The sequence below is a fragment of the Notolepis coatsorum genome (genome assembly GCF_963971535.1).
Source record: "Notolepis coatsorum genome assembly, chromosome: 3".
Taxonomy (NCBI): Eukaryota; Metazoa; Chordata; class Actinopteri; order Aulopiformes; family Paralepididae; genus Notolepis; species Notolepis coatsorum.
The window spans coordinates 154,684,834-154,702,275 of NC_140167.1; the positions used below are offsets into that span (position 1 = coordinate 154,684,834).

Here is a 17,442-nt window from a genome sequence, read left to right on the forward strand (position 1 = left end):
TGGGAGGCCAGTGAGGAGTGCATTACAGTAGTCAAGTCGACTTGAGATAAAGGCATGGATCCGTTTATCAGCGTCCTTTTGATTTATAAATGGCCGTACCTATGTTTCTAAGGTGGAAGAATGATGTGAAAGCTTAGTTCTGAGTCTATTATAACACCAAGACTAAGTAAGTTGCCCCATATTGCTCTGTAAAATGTCTCTTTTTGTTATAGGACCGACTAGTATGATTTCAGTATTGTCCTCATTTAATTTTAGGAAGTTGTTTGTCATCCATTTGTTTATTGCCGAGAGACAGATGGAAATGTTGTTAATAGCTGTGTGATCATTTGGTTCAGCGGAAATTTACAATTGGGTGTCATCTGCATGGAGGATGGCGCAAGACAGACCGGGGTGGAAACTTTTCATCAATGGCCTATGTTCAGAAAGGAATAAAAAGGCCTAAGTAAAAGTAAAGTCATCTGCATAACTATGGACACATACATTTTGTTTTCTAATGATGTCTCCAAGTGGCAGCATGTATAGTGAGAATAATAATGGACCAAGGCAGCTCCCCTGTGGAACTCCAAAGTAGGTGTCATGTTTCTCAGAAGAATGATCTCCAAGCCTGACGTATTATATTATATTATATTTTCTCCCTTTGATATATGTTCTGAACCAGTTTAATACATAGTCAGAAAGACCAACTAACTTTTCTAGACGATTTATGAGGATAGCATGGTCGATCGTGTCGAATGCTGTGCTTAGATCTAATAGGACGAGAAGTTAGTTTATTCTGAGGTCACTAATTATTTTAGTAAGAGCAGTTTCAGTGCTGTGGTGCGTTCTGAAGCCTGATTGAAATTCCTCCATGATGTTGTTTTCTTTGAGAAAGGAGTGGGGGCAGTGTTGAGTAGCTGGTCGATGGCTGAGAATAATATTCTAGAGTTTCCAGCATTCTCTGTGATCATCTTAGAAAAATAGTCCTTTCTTGACACTCATATTTATTTGTTATAGGCAGTCATAGCTTCTTTATATAAATCGCAGTGGACTGTGAGCTCGGTGTTCCTCCATTTTCATTCAGCAGCTCTATAGGTTATCTTATTCTGAACAACACTGCTATTATTTAACCATGGGGAGATTTTGTGTTACCATGTTGGTGAGTGGGTTCATTTACATGTTGTATTAGCTCAAAGCTGTCCAGTAGGTTGATAAGCTCAATAGCCTTGGGGTTGTTATGTATATGAATAATATTCAGATATCCATGTATGATTAATCTTTCACATCTAATGATACCGACTGAGATTAGCTCTGAGAATTCCTGCAGAAATATTGAGTATTTTGGTGGCCGGTACAGTGTGATGATGAGCAAAGACAGTTCAGCTTTGAGCTCAATAGCAAGATATTCAAATGATATAAATTCACCCATGTCAATGTCATTACATACAAACAATGTAGATAAAATAGCAGCAACATCTCCCCCTTTCCTATTTTGCCTGACCGATTGATAATATTTATAATTTGGAGGGCAGGCTTCGATCAGTGTTGTCGCACCAGTGATGTCATTTAGCCAGGTCTCGACTAGGAACATGCATTGCATTGCATTCTTTTCAGTTACTAGATCATTGATTAAGAAATATTTGTTGCTCAGCGATTTAACATTCAGGAGGGCCATTGTCAGTGATTTTGTGATGGGGGTAAGGCCGGCCTTGGCTGAGCGATGATAGGTCTGAGGTTACTAAGTGTTACAGAGCGTGTCGAGTATTTCTTCTTGAGTCTGATAGTAGTGAGAACAGGAACAGCATGGTTTGTTATTGGAACGAACTGATAGCAGTGGTTTGGGGGCGAGGTGGGGGGGCGTGGTGGACTTTTCGGGGGTTGCAGTTGCGGGCTGTCAAGGAAAGAGGGCGGAATAGTTATTTTTTGGGGTTTTGGAGATGCCTGGCTGTAAATCAGACCAGCATCTACCAGATTGTCCATTCTTGGTGTGAAAAGCAGGTGAGGGAGGAGGGGGTAGAGGGGGAGGAGAGCAGGGATGGGGAGAATTACTGGGAGGAGGGAGAGGGGGGAAGGGCGTTTGGTACTTTGGTGATGACCTGGCAAGAGGGATCAAATAAAGGGATACAATAGAAGCAATATAAATAGCATGGTGTGTATTGTGTGCCAATGAGCAGCAGAAACAATGATAACATATCTCTAAATTATAATATAATAATCACAGTATTAATGTGGTGTGTGAAAGGTAGCAGCAGAAACACCAATAAAATAGCTCTAAATTAGAATACAATAATAATAGTATGAATGTGGTGTGTGTGTGTGTGTGTGTGTGTGTGTGTGTGTGTGTGTGTGTGTGTGTGTGTGTGCGTGCGTGCGTGCGTGCGTGCGTGCGTGCGTGCGTGCGTGCGTATGGGGCTTGAAACGATTCAGGGTGCGCAGACCTAAACGCATGCAAACGCATGCGATCTGACATCAAACGTTTGACGCTCGCCTGTAATCTCCATCGACTCAGAATGGACACACACGCGCACACACACTACACGCACACACACTACACGCGTCCGTTGGTTCGTATTTCTAGGTGTGCACGCGACTTGCGCAGACGTGTGCGTGTGCTGTGCGTGTCGCGTGTGTGTTCGCGACTTGCGCGTCGCGTGTGCTGTGCGTTACGCGTGTGTGTTCGCGACTTGCGCGTGCGTGTGATGTACGTTACACCTGACATGACACTTAATAAAATAACTAGGCGGGCGGGCGGGCGTGCGTGTGTCGTTCGCAGATTGCATTGCAAGCGATTTGACTTGCGCTGCGACAATACACACGCACGCACGCCCGCCTAGAAACGAATTGGAATATAAACAACGTTCCCCTAACATTCCACCAGGGGGCAAATTCATAATGTAAAGGTAATCAGTCTGTCACTTTAGTTTCCACCGCGGTCCATCCGTATAGGGATTTATCATTGGGAAAATATATTTTCATTTCAAACCTTTATTTATACTCGTGAAAGCATTGAGGTTTCCCTCATTTACAGTGATGATTGTGTGTATTGAGCTGTACTGTATTGTACCCATTCTGCAATCTGTTAATAAAGTTTTCAATCAATCAATCAATCATACACTAATAATAATAGCATAAATCACCGACGCATTGTGCAATTTATATAAACGGTTAAATTGGAGAAGAGTCGGTGGTTGTACTTGTAGCTTGTTCATTAACTTGTCTAACCTAGAACATCGGCGTGTGTATAGGCTACTACATTGTGCTTGTGTTGTCATCCCCGAGGAAAAGTCACCCGGCCAGTTTATCGCCTCCTCCTGATAATGGGAGATAGGGTTGCATCGCTGTACATAACTGGTGTGTACTGTACACTTATCATCCCTCCCCGTTTAGCCCCCGAGTCTTAGTGCCCGTCGAGTTCATCGTTTGGTGGCAGCAGCGGACTGTAATCAATGGCACTGCTTTAATTAAAAAGATATTAGTCTGCACCTATACCCAACCCCCTCCAATGTACAGTTTCTACGTCAAATGTATACTCTCTTTTCTGGACTCTTTTTGTACCACAAACAGTACTGTATTTGCAAATCTGGTATGTCATAAATGTATAGATGTAGCAGTACTGTATCTGTAATATTTCTGTATGTCGTGTGTGTCATATATGTTATGATGAATTGAAAATGGGGGACCCTGATGTAAACAAGACTAAAGTCTTTCTCTGGTCTGCATCCCCTTAACAATTGTGTGTATTGAGCTGTACTGTACTTAACTGTACCCATTCTGCAATCTGTTAATAAAGTTTTCAATCAATCAATCAATGACGAGTTATATAGGCTGTGTTGTAATAATTCTGCCTCATGAACACTTTTTCACAAAATGAATTCCCTTCTATAACTAACGTTATTGTAAGCATTTCTGGTTGAAATAAAATTATACTTACTTATTTTATGATAAATTGCGAATTGTTTCATGTTGAGCTATAGATTCAAGACGATTTAGAAATGTTTCTCTCCATGTATTCATCCTCTTAGCCGTTAGTTGTTGTATTTGAGCTATATATTGTACCCATTCTGCAATCTGTTAACGTTTTCAATCAATCAATCACTCTTATATCGCTACAGTAATTAAGCTGCGGATTGATTGATAATTGTATGAACAGATTACAGAATGGGTACAATACAGTACGGCTCAATACACATAATTGTTATGGGGATGCAGAGAAAGAGTTTAGGTCTTGAATACGTACTTATAGTCAACCACTTTACATCTAGCTGACGCTTTTATCCAAAGCGACTTACAAGTTCTGTACAACAAGACAGCAGGAAGGGTACAACTCTATCAGCTGAGTAACAATGTTCATCAAAGTGTTGAGTGCTACAGTGTAGGTTAGTTTATTAGGACAAGTGCATGACAGTAAGGTTTGATTTTCTTTTCACCAGTCTGCATTGTTTCAAAATTGTTTAATTGATCTAATATGACAGCCTTTTGTATGGTGCAGGTGCACATACTTACGTTATAGTATTTGAGTGACATAGCTCAATGACTAACTACACAGGGATAGTGATTTTAAACATGTAGATTGTGTACCAAAAATACAAGTTGTATTGTAGCCACAGGAGACAAGACATCCAATGCACTTAAATTAGACCATTATCATATCCAAGAACAAAAGACATTTAACATTTTAATATCCTAGCCATCAATAGAGTATGATCAGATCATTAATTGACATGTTCAAGTCTGATGTGTATCACATGTGGTTGATGAGCTCATCTTTTACTTAGTTTAGCCAAAGATACATACATGTATACACTCATCATACTAAACCCGATAACTACAACAAGGCATAATAACAAATCAATTTGTAGAACAATTCATTTTTTTGTGAGCTACTGAGATGCTGGTTGTGTGTTGATTCTACTGGACTGGTCAAAAAAGTTTCATTTTTATTTGAAAACTGCTGCTCCGCCGAGAATCACGTTAGAAACTGTCGCTGGTTAGGCCGCAATGAAGGTCCCACAGTAGACATCCTGTCTGTACAGCAGACTCTTCAAATGTGGTAGCTCCTAGAGTAGACACAAGGTGAATGAAAACTTTATTTAACAGATTGCAGAATGGGTACAATACAGTACGGCTCAATACACACAATTGTTAAGGGGATGCAGACCAGAGAAAGACATTTGTCTTGTTTACATCAGGGTCCCCCATTTTCAATTCATAGTGACATACACAGGTATATAGTACCGTTACATTTGTGACATACACGATATGCAAATATACAGTACTGTTACCCAGATATCCTAACAGAAAATATATACTACTATATTCCACTAAAACAGGGGTATTGTATCATATGATGTGGAAAACATGTAAAAAGATTATATGGAAAATGCAATAAAAAAAAAAAAGTTTAAATAAATAAAATAAAACAGGGGTATTCAATAAACATTTTAAGAGGTCCAGTTAAGAGAATTTCTTGAAGCAAAGGTCCGGAAGATCATCATGTCTAACTATTTAGTGTGATAAACATAAAGTTTGGAAATTTGTGTTTGGCTGATTATTTCTGTTGTAACAATGCTTCTTGGCAATACATTTTATACCGTTGGAAAGCCTGTTTATTTCCCATTTAAATGGTGCCCCATTTTTATTTATTTATTTTTTTATCTTTTTCCCCCTCCATTTTCCTCCGATTTTCTCCCATCCCAATGTTAGTCGTTATGCCAATTCCCAATCCCCTTCCTGGTCGCTGCGCACTTACCCCCCACAGTCGGTCTGGGAGAGTGGAGGCTACCACGTGCTTCCTCCGACACACGTCCAGCCAATCAACCGCTTCTTTTCACCTGGCAGCGCGGATATTCTCCGAGAGGGCGTAGCGTGTGGAAGGATCACACTCTCCCACTCAGGTCCCATCCGCGCTTAGCAGGCGCCCCGACCGAACTGTAGTAGCTGTTTACAACGACCCGGACCCACCCCGCCAGCTTCTCCCACCCTCTAATACTGCCAATTGTATTAGTGTGAGCGGCCAGCCAAGCTGGTGACAACCCCGGAGCTGTGAGCTGGATTCGAACAGGCGAATCCAGCTCACAGCTCCGGGGTTGGTGACGAACGCAATCTCCGCTACGCCACCTAACCGCCCCTATGGTGCCCCATTTGTAAGGAACATGCATTTGTGGGATGAGCAGCACTGCCGAGTATGTGGGTTGCGCCCATGAAGAATTAGCCAAATCTTATTCAAAGTTTATTCTGCTGTTGCTATTGACTCTTGTTTGGTGGATTGGATGATTGGAGTCCATCAGTAACAAGGCAGAAACTATACATAATGGCAATTTTACAATTGATTAATTTAACAAACAGCCAGGAGCCTCAGTAGCATGTGGAAGAACCATACACAGCCACAACAGCCGGGCACCTCCTCATGCTGGACACCAGCGTGGTCACACACTGCTGTGGGATGGCATTCCACTCCTCAACCAGGATTTGTCGCAACTCTCAAGTCAGCCAATAGTTGTGTTGGTCACCCTGCACGGATAGCACGCCTAAGCTGATCCCACAAGTGTTCAATTGGGTTGAGGTCAGGACTGTTGGCAGGCCATTCCATTCTCTCTACTCGCAAATTCTGGAGGTAGTCTCTGATAAACCCTGGTCTGTGGGGGCGAGCGTTGTCATCTTGGGAGGATGTAGGCCGGGAGCCAGGTCCACCCCTCCAACTTAGCCCCGTTTGGCCTCAGGGGCCAAAACATTTATGCAACTGCATAAATGGTCAGATAAGTCTGAAACTTTGCATGGTGTATCCTGACACATAGGGGGAAGTATCAGAATAATACTCTGGGGCTTACTACCTTTCTATTGTCAAATATCACACTCAGAATACCCCAAAAGACAAAAAAATCTGTCCGCCTGACAAATTGTCATCAAAAGTGATCATTTAAGTATTGTATTATACATGTTGCTGCCTCACATGGATATGGAAAACTTCCCACATCTATAAGCTTCAATTGAAGTCCAAGATGACCTTTCTATCTAGAAGATTACACCTGATATGACCAGGTCTCCATTGTACCTCAAATCGAGAAAATAGAACATTCAACATTACCCTTATTTCTTTATCTAAAAAATATATTAAACAAGAGTTGAGACTTAAGTAATGTAATGCTATACTATCTGAAGTTAATTACATGAAAAGTGAACAATGTTACGCCCCCTGGTGGACCAGGGTATCACAGTGCACCTTAAAGCAGTGCTGACCAGGTTGCGTGTATGCCTTCTACAACGCTGTTCCAGTTCCGCGTTGCCGTTTTCATCAAAAAAAAATATATATAGTGTGTATAGTGTGGCAGTGAAAGTGAAATGTGTTATTGAAACCGGTCGCCACATGTCACCAATGTCCATAGTTCAGAAGACACCAAAGTCAAACCATTTGCTTTTATTAAAACAAAATGGTGTCTCCTTAGCATTCAGCTGACTGGTGGCGATAGTGACATGTGCGTTCTGGCGGCGAGCATGGTGCGGCCTTCAGACGCATTTTCAAGGATAGTGATTTCCCTTATTCCATATGTTCGTGACCTTATTTCACATTATAGTCAAACGCTCAGGTTTCAGCATTGAATAAACAAGTTGGAGCAGCACATTTGGATTTGATATCAGTTATATAGAAAGATTAGTACAATTCATATATGAAAAAATAATGCTGACCAGGCCCACGTTCCGGATGTTCCATCATGAACCTCGCCTCGCCACGTCAATGTTCTCTCCCCCCTTGTCACTGTGCATGCGTAGAGTACATGTACAGCTCCAAGAAAACTGTGGAGAACAGTTGAAGCCCTGTTGTTGCTGGCATGGACGAACATGATCTTCCTACTGAAGCCATCAATCCCTCCATGAATGACTATTATCCAGCTGTGGAGTGAGAAGAGAACAGAAAGTATGTGATCAAACAGCCAATTATTTCTAAACTAGCATCATTAAAGAATCACACCAACATTGTGGAAAATACTCTTACAATCTTCTCCAGACAAGATAGATTCCGATTTCCTCCGCTTTAAGTAGAAAGGTATCCGACTACAAGCTAGTTTAGCTGTGATGTGAACGTTAGTTTACCTTCAATGGAGAAGTGCATTAAATAATTTTAATGCTAAAAAAGTGTCCTCTGTTCTTTCATTTCAGCATATGCTCAGTCAGTGTATGCTTAGTTTCATTCCAGCCTTGCCTAAACACCAGCTGATGATTTCACTAATTGGCTCACCTCTTCAACTAACTCACCTGGCAATGTATAGTTAAAATGAAAACTTGGCCGATGATGGAATGAGTTTGAGACCCCTGGTCTATCCCTTTCAAAAAAAATTACTTTTACTTTTTAGTACATTTAAAAGTAGGACTTTTTTACTTTTACTCAAGTGCGTTTTTAGCCAGATACTTTGACTTGAGTCAGATTTTGAGACAGTACCAATACTTTCACTCAAGTATAATTTCTGGGTACTTTTTACACCCCTGTGTACTGTACCGCCTCAATGTGGTCCTCTGGTACAGTACGCGCTGTGCAACGAACGATTGCAACGGTATGGAACCTTTTTTTGCAGAACTTAAATCATTAGTCTTAGTGTTATTAGTAGGCTACAGCAGTAAGCCTTAGTTTGCACAGTAAATTATGGCCAATTCGTTTTATATTGTGTAAGCGTATAGCATACCCCGAGACATCCACCACATTGGTCAGCACTACGAGACAAGCACTCAGAGAGATGGGGGGGGGGGGGGGGGGGGGGGGGGGTGTAGGTTAGAGAGTTTGCATGTTTGTAGTGGGTGGAGATGGAGCAATAAATACATGTAGTGAGCATATGCATACATGGTGACAGTAGAATCATAGTATAATATAATAATACCTGTCCATCATTTTATTGGTGCAGTCCCGGGACACTCTTGCCTCCTATATCGCCATCAATGTGGATATCTGAAATTAACGTAGTTTTAAACACAATTTAAATCCTTTGAACATGAGTCAGTAACAGACAATCCCACTCATTGAAAAAAAAATATATATAGTGTGTATAGTGTGGCAGTGAAAGTGAAATGTGTTATTGAAACCGGTCGCCACATGTCACCAATGTCCATAGTTCAGAAGACACCAAAGTCAAACCATTTGCTTTTATTAAAACAAAATGGTGTCTCCTTAGCATTCAGCTGACTGGTGGCGATAGTGACATGTGCGTTCTGGCGGCGAGCATGGTGCGGCCTTCAGACGCATTTTCAAGGATAGTGATTTCCCTTATTCCATATGTTCGTGACCTTATTTCACATTATAGTCAAACGCTCAGGTTTCAGCATTGAATAAACAAGTTGGAGCAGCACATTTGGATTTGATATCAGTTATATAGAAAGATTAGTACAATTCATATATGAAAAAATAATGCTGACCAGGCCCACGTTCCGGATGTTCCATCATGAACCTCGCCTCGCCACGTCAATGTTCTCTCCCCCCTTGTCACTGTGCATGCGTAGAGTACATGTACAGCTCCAAGAAAACTGTGGAGAACAGTTGAAGCCCTGTTGTTGCTGGCATGGACGAACATGATCTTCCTACTGAAGCCATCAATCCCTCCATGAATGACTATTATCCAGCTGTGGAGTGAGAAGAGAACAGAAAGTATGTGATCAAACAGCCAATTATTTCTAAACTAGCATCATTAAAGAATCACACCAACATTGTGGAAAATACTCTTACAATCTTCTCCAGACAAGATAGATTCCGATTTCCTCCGCTTTAAGTAGAAAGGTATCCGACTACAAGCTAGTTTAGCTGTGATGTGAACGTTAGTTTACCTTCAATGGAGAAGTGCATTAAATAATTTTAATGCTAAAAAAGTGTCCTCTGTTCTTTCATTTCAGCATATGCTCAGTCAGTGTATGCTTAGTTTCATTCCAGCCTTGCCTAAACACCAGCTGATGATTTCACTAATTGGCTCACCTCTTCAACTAACTCACCTGGCAATGTATAGTTAAAATGAAAACTTGGCCGATGATGGAATGAGTTTGAGACCCCTGGTCTATCCCTTTCAAAAAAAAATTACTTTTACTTTTTAGTACATTTAAAAGTAGGACTTTTTTACTTTTACTCAAGTGCGTTTTTAGCCAGATACTTTGACTTGAGTCAGATTTTGAGACAGTACCAATACTTTCACTCAAGTATAATTTCTGGGTACTTTTTACACCCCTGTGTACTGTACCGCCTCAATGTGGTCCTCTGGTACAGTACGCGCTGTGCAACGAACGATTGCAACGGTATGGAACCTTTTTTTGCAGAACTTAAATCATTAGTCTTAGTGTTATTAGTAGGCTACAGCAGTAAGCCTTAGTTTGCACAGTAAATTATGGCCAATTCGTTTTATATTGTGTAAGCGTATAGCATACCCCGAGACATCCACCACATTGGTCAGCACTACGAGACAAGCACTCAGAGAGATGGGGGGGGGGGGGGGGGGGGTGTAGGTTAGAGAGTTTGCATGTTTGTAGTGGGTGGAGATGGAGCAATAAATACATGTAGTGAGCATATGCATACATGGTGACAGTAGAATCATAGTATAATATAATAATACCTGTCCATCATTTTATTGGTGCAGTCCCGGGACACTCTTGCCTCCTATATCGCCATCAATGTGGATATCTGAAATTAACGAAGTTTTAAACACAATTTAAATCCTTTGAACATGAGTCAGTAACAGACAATCCCACTCATTGAAAAAAATATATATATAGTGTGTATAGTGTGGCAGTGAAAGTGAAATGTGTTATTGAAACCGGTCGCCACACGTGTCACCAATGTCCATAGTTCAGAAGACACCAAAGTCAAACCATTTGCTTTTATTAAAACAAAATGGTGTCTCCTTAGCATTCAGCTGACTGGTGGCGATAGTGACATGTGCGTTCTGGCGGCGAGCATGGTGCGGCCTTCAGACGCATTTTCAAGGATAGTGATTTCCCTTATTCCATATGTTCGTGACCTTATTTCACATTATAGTCAAACGCTCAGGTTTCAGCATTGAATAAACAAGTCACAATGTACCTTAATAATATAACGTCTTTAACGTGGAGAACACCATCTTCCCTCGCGGCCTAGCCTCGTGACTGATGCACGGAGTGAATCCTATCACTTGCTCCTCAATAGGAAAACAACCTAGATTCACAATGAAGGAGTAAGGACTGATTCTAACCGAAGTATCACAGAGAAATGTCAAAGGTACTTGCAGGTGCACGAGGGTTTCGGACAGATACGGGATGGGTTGAAAGCTCGGCGTTGCTAATAAACATTTTAAATATCTTTTATAAACTGGTCAACACTGCTCAAAACGGCTTTAGCTGCCTCATGCGCCTGCGCTGTGAACACATGCGCACCATGCACCCAACGCTGGAAATAATGCAGTGTTGACCAGTTTATAAGAATTATTTAAAATGTTTATTAGCAACGCAGCGCTTTCAAAACATCCCGTATCTGTCCAAAACCCTCATGCAACTGTGAGCACATTTGACATGTCTGTGATACAAGTTTGTATAACGAACGGTACGGCCAGAACCAGTCCTTCATTGTGTCAATCTAGGTTAGTTTCCTATTGAGAAGCAAGTGACTGTGGATTCACTCGGTGCATCAGTCACGAAAGGGGCCGCATGACAATGTGCGTGGCGTGCACATATGATATGTGACGACATAACATATTTTATATTCTTACTGACATTGTTAAACATTCAACTCATTTCACAATTCTTGTTACTCATTTCACCTAACGTTATACTTCCTAAACGATAGTGTTTTCGGTACTTTTCACAGTGTACTGACCTGAAAGCATAGGATTATGATCAAGAGGGATGAAGACACGTGTTGCTCCGTTGAACTCCCAAGATTTCTCTGGCGATAGAGGGCGGAAACCTCCAATAGGGTCCAGCTGCAGACTCGGAGCCTCGGTCCAGATTGGTACTTCCGCCCTGCCACAGGACTATTAGTCCTGTGACAGGGCTATGCGCTGATTGGCGGAAAGTACGGAAGTATCTCGAAGTACGTCCGACGTATCTCGAATTACGTCTGACGTTTCTCTACGTTAGCGAACATTAAATGTTGTATTCATAAAATAATATAAAATCAGCAGCATGGGGAGGGCCGGGGGGAGGGGAGGTACAGGTAGTAGAAGACATAGAGGTACAGGTCACATAATTATAGTACAGTGGAGAAGTAAAAATAGAATAAAAAGGCAGTGTAAACAATATACAATATTATTAACTCTAATAATAATAACACGCCTCGCGGGCTCATTATAATACGAGAGCCGTGGGTCTGCATTGTATAGAGCGGATCCCCCGGCCGTATTCAAGCGCTGGAGCGCTTTGCGAAGGATCAAACTGTATTAATATAGTAGTAATAATAGTAGTTGGCTAGTTGCGCGCTTCTGGCCACCTCCCGCAGTGCGCGCATACACACATACTGTCTGTAGCCTATACAGTACGTGCAAAATTAATTGTCAAGAGCCAATCGCACAGGTTGCCTCATCTCATCTGGCTCTGCAAATAGATCTAGAGTCTGAATATCATATATAGCCTGCTGATGATCTCTCTCGAGTCAAATCCATTCTGAGAACGGAATGCAGTGCCCGCGACGAGGGTCTTGATTGATTGATTGATTGATTGATTGATTGATTGATTGATTGAAAATTGTATTAACAGATCATGCTGGACCTACAAAAGGCCTTTGACACTGTCAATCACTCCATTCTTGATTGAACATTTTATTAACAGATTGCAGAATGGGTACAGTACAGTACAGCTCAATACACACAATTGTTAAGGGGATGCAGACCAGAGAAAGACTTTCGCCTTGGGGGGGGGGGGGGGTCGGGTAGGAGGGGTGGGGGACACTGTACAACTGTACAAGCAAAACTGTACATTGGAATATTGACAAAACCATACTTGGTCATTTACTGTACATTGGAGGGGGTTGGGTTACAACACAGGAGCAGAGTATAAACAACAGTACAGGAATGACAAACAGTACAGGGCGGAAGTACCAATCTGGACCGAGGCTCCGAGGCTGCAGCTCGACCCTACTCGAAACCGTCACCTACTTCTTCTTCTTCTTCTTTTCTATTTTATTGGCGGTTGGCAATCACTTTCGACGAGCATTACCGCCATCTACTGAAAAGGAGTGTGGATCTGGAGGTTCTATATCCTATAAAATAAACCTGTTGTTCTCAAATAAAATAAAATAAACTCTCCATACAAACTTCTCCAGAATTTCTTTGCAAAATATCAACTATTTTAAGTGCTATCTTTTCCCTCTTCAAATCCCTAATAAGAACTTTCCTTTGCCTTTGATATAATGTACACTGTTCTACCACATGTTCTACCGTTTCTAGACTAACACTACACTCACATTGTCCATTAATATGCTTTTTTAACATTACTAACGTACTGTTCAACCCTGTATGCCCCAACCTCATCCTTGTAAACACGTCCTCTTCTTGCTTGCTCCTACTAGTATCCCTACTCCAACCCACCCTTTTTTGCACCCCATAAAACCATCTCCCTAACCTCTCATTATCCCACATGACTTTCCATTTTTCCTTAACCTTTATTTTGACTATATTTTGGATTTCAGCCTTACTACTCTGTATATTCATTGTAACTCTATTAAGTTCACAAGCTCCTTTGGCCAACTTGTCCGCCAACTCATTCCCTCGAACTCCTATATGGGCCGGCACCCACAAAAAGGCAACCATACTACCTGAACGCCGAAGTCTGTCTACCATCTGCACTATTTCCAGCACAATATCCATCCTTGACTGGGACACTACATTTTGTATACTTATCAACTTATCAAGGACGACATTGAGTCTGACGCAGAGGAAGCTCAACAAATCATGTTAAACCCAGATTCGGCTCAAACAAGGGACTAAATACGTTTCGCAATTATGCCACATCAATGTGGAACGCACTACACAAAGCTGTAAAGGAATGTGAATCCCTACCCACATTCAAAACCGCTCTTAAAGAGCACCTACGGGAGGCTGCAATTCGAAACTGGCCACCGTAAATGCCCAAAACCCCCACCACCTCCTAATAGACAGTCTCCTCCCCACCGCATATATTCCCTCCCCGCCGTATGTATATTTCTCTCCCACCCACCCACCCCCTCCTAATGTACAGTCCCCTCCCCATCATCATATGTATATACTCTGTCATGATCTAGGGGTAACAGTACTGTATATTTGAATACCGTTTATGTCACAAATGTATCAGTACTAAATACCTATATGTCCCTATGCCATAAATGTCATGTATGTTGTGTATGTCATAAATGTCTATATGAATTGAAAATGGGGGACCCTGATGGAAACAAGACAAACGTCTTTCTCAGGTCTGCATCCCCTTAACAATTGTATGTATTGAGCCGTACTGTATTGTACCCATTCTGCAATCTGTTAAATAAAGTTTTCATTCATTCATTCACACCAAAGCACCTCAAAGGCGCTAAAAACAAAATTACAAACATCTCAAAACAAAATGGTCAGACTACTGCTTGACCTTACTCCGAGAAGTTGAACCCACCTCACCCCTGCCCACTTTGACAACCTAGGATGGCTTAGAGTAGACGACAGAGTACAGCAAACAGCAATGGGCCTGGTCTACAAGATACACTACACGACCAAGGTACCCATGTACATGTCAAAATACTTCCCAAAGGTCAGTGAATACCACGATCACAACACCAGAGGGAGCTCCACAAATCATGTTAAACCCAGATTCGGCTCAAATAAGGGACTAAACACGTTTCGCAATTATGCCACATCAATGTGGAACGCCCTACCCAAAGCTGTAAAGGAATGTGGATCACTACCCACTTTCAAAACCTCTCTCAAGGGACACCTACGGGAGACTGCAATTCAACACTGGCCCCTGTAAATATCCTAACCCAACCCCCTCCAATGTACAGTCATTTACCTAGTATGGTTTTGTCAATAGTCCAATGTACAATTTTGTTTGTTTGTACAGTGTCTCCCCCCCCCCCCCCCTCAATGTACAGTTTTGCTTGTTTATACAGTGTGCCCCCCCCCCCCCCCCCCCCCCCCCAACCACCTCCAATGTAGATTACCCAGTATGGTTGTCAATATCCCAATGTACCCAACCCCCCCCCACCCAAACTCCTCCAATGTACAGTTTCTACGTCAAATGTATATACTCCCTTTTCCTGACTCCTTCTGTATCACAAACAGTACTGTATTTGCAAATCTGGTATGTCATAAATGTATAGATGTAGCAGTACTGACTATCTGTATGTCATGTATGTCATATATGTCCTGATGAATTGAAAATGGGGGACCCTGATGTAAACAAGACGAAAGTCTTTCTCTGGTCTGCATCCCCTTAACAATTGTGTGTATTGAGCTGTACTGTATTGTACCCATTCTGCAATCTGTTAATAAAGTTTTCAATCAATCAATCAATCAATCAATCAATCAATCAACCCTACCCCCCTCCTTTCCTCTCACCAGGCCCCTCCCCCACCCCCAGGTGATTTGACTAATCTTGAAATCTAGTACTTCGAACTCTTCCGTAGTACCTCATTGTTTGTCGTCTCACGGACTTTACGATGGCAGGGTAAGTTGTAACTAACGTTTGGTTAATTAATTGTCATATTTACGTTACCATCTAGTTAGCTACATAATGTTGTGTAACGTTAAAATGAATGTTAGGGCCTAGCATTGCTAACGTCAATCGAGCAAGACTTTACTTCTTTTGAGATTGTTTCAATCAAGGCCAATCTACCGGTAGTACACACATCACTGCGAAAACAAGAGCCATGTCGAAATTGCCTCATATCAAAGCATAGACCACTGCACTTCCACGTTACATTGAGGTCGTGAAAAATGAAAGAATTGATTGATTGACATTTAAAACTTTATAAACCGATTGCAGAATGGGTTAAGACCAGAGAAAGAATTGTCTTGTTTACATCAGGGTCCCCCATTTTCAATTAATCATGACATATGACATACAGTCGATATACAGTACTGTTACATCCAGACGTTTATGACATACAAGATATACAAATATACTAAGTAACTATACAGTACTGTTTAAGAAACTGATCTTAAAAGAAAAATATACATTCGAGGGGGAAGAAACTGAACGTTGGGGGGGGGGGGGGGGGGGGCATTTACAGGGGCCAGTTTCGAATTGCAGCCTCCCGTAGGTGCTCTTTGGAAAGCTGTTTTGAAGGTGGGTACTGGGTATGGAATGGGATTCACATTATTTTACGGCTGTGGGTAGGGTGTTACATATTGTTGTGGCATAATTGCGAAACGTGTTTATAGTCCCTTGTTTGAGCCGAATCTGGGTTGAACATGATTTGTGGAACTCCCTCTGGCCTGACCTTTGGGAAGTATTTCGACATATATCTTAGTGGTGTAGTGTATATTTTAGACCAGGCCCATTGCAAGTTGCTGTACTCTGTCGTATACTCTTAAGACCCCCTAAAACCCACCTCACCCCTGCCCATTTTGACAAACCTAGGATGGCTTATAGTCAGGTCAGTCAACCAACAAACAAGATTCTTGTACCGGATCTCCTCTCTGGTAAACAAGAATACCTTGAAGACTCTTAACAGGAGCACTCGTTCAAGGGTACTACGACTATGCTTGCACCTCATGGTACCAAAGCACCTCAAAGGCGCTAAAAACAAAATTACAAACATCTCAAAACAAACTGGTCAGACTACTGCTTGACCTTACTCCTAGAACCCACCTCACCCCTGCCCACTTTGACAACCTAGGATGGCTTAGAGTAGACGACAGAGTACAGCAACTTGCAATGGGCCTGGTCTACAAGATACACTGCACCACGAAGGTACCCATGTACATGTCGAAATACTTCCCAAAGGTCAGTGAATACCACGACCACAACACCAGAGGGAGCTCCACAAGTCATGTTCAACCCAGATTCGGCTCAAACAAGGGACTAAACACATTTCGCAATTATGCCACATCAATGTGGAACGCCCTACCCACAGCCGTAAAAAAAATGTGAACCCCTACAGCCGTAAAAAAAGATGTGAATCCCTACAGCCGTAAAATAATGTGAATCCCTACCTACCCACCTTTAAAACCGCTCTCAAAGAGCACCTACGGGTGGCTGCAATTTGAAACTGGCCCGGTAAATGTCCAAACCCACCCACCCAACGCCCTCCAATGTACAGTTTCTTCGCCCTCGAATGTATATATATATTTGTATGATCTTTCTCATAAACAGTACTTACATATTTGTATCTTGTATGTCATAAATGTCAGGATGAAACTGTACTGTATATCTGTATGTCATAAATGTCTTGATGAATTTAAAATGTGTAAATTATGTAAACAAGACAAGTCTTTCTCTGGTCTGCAACCCCTTAACAATTGTTTGTATTGAGCCGTACTGTATTCTACCCATTCTGCAATCTGTCAA

At 41.8% G+C, this 17,442-nt stretch overlaps 1 long non-coding RNA gene across 1 annotated transcript; it reads right to left on the reverse strand.

The window, feature by feature from the left end:
• Positions 1-4,602: 4,602 nt before the first annotated feature.
• On the reverse strand, positions 4,603-8,917 carry LOC311224401. Its single transcript, XR_014619443.1, has 3 exons — positions 8,844-8,917; positions 7,660-7,863; positions 4,603-5,033 (listed from the first exon to the last, which is right to left on the reverse strand). It is a non-coding gene; the product is annotated as an uncharacterized lncRNA (long non-coding RNA).
• Between the last annotated feature and the right edge of the window lie 8,525 nt (positions 8,918-17,442).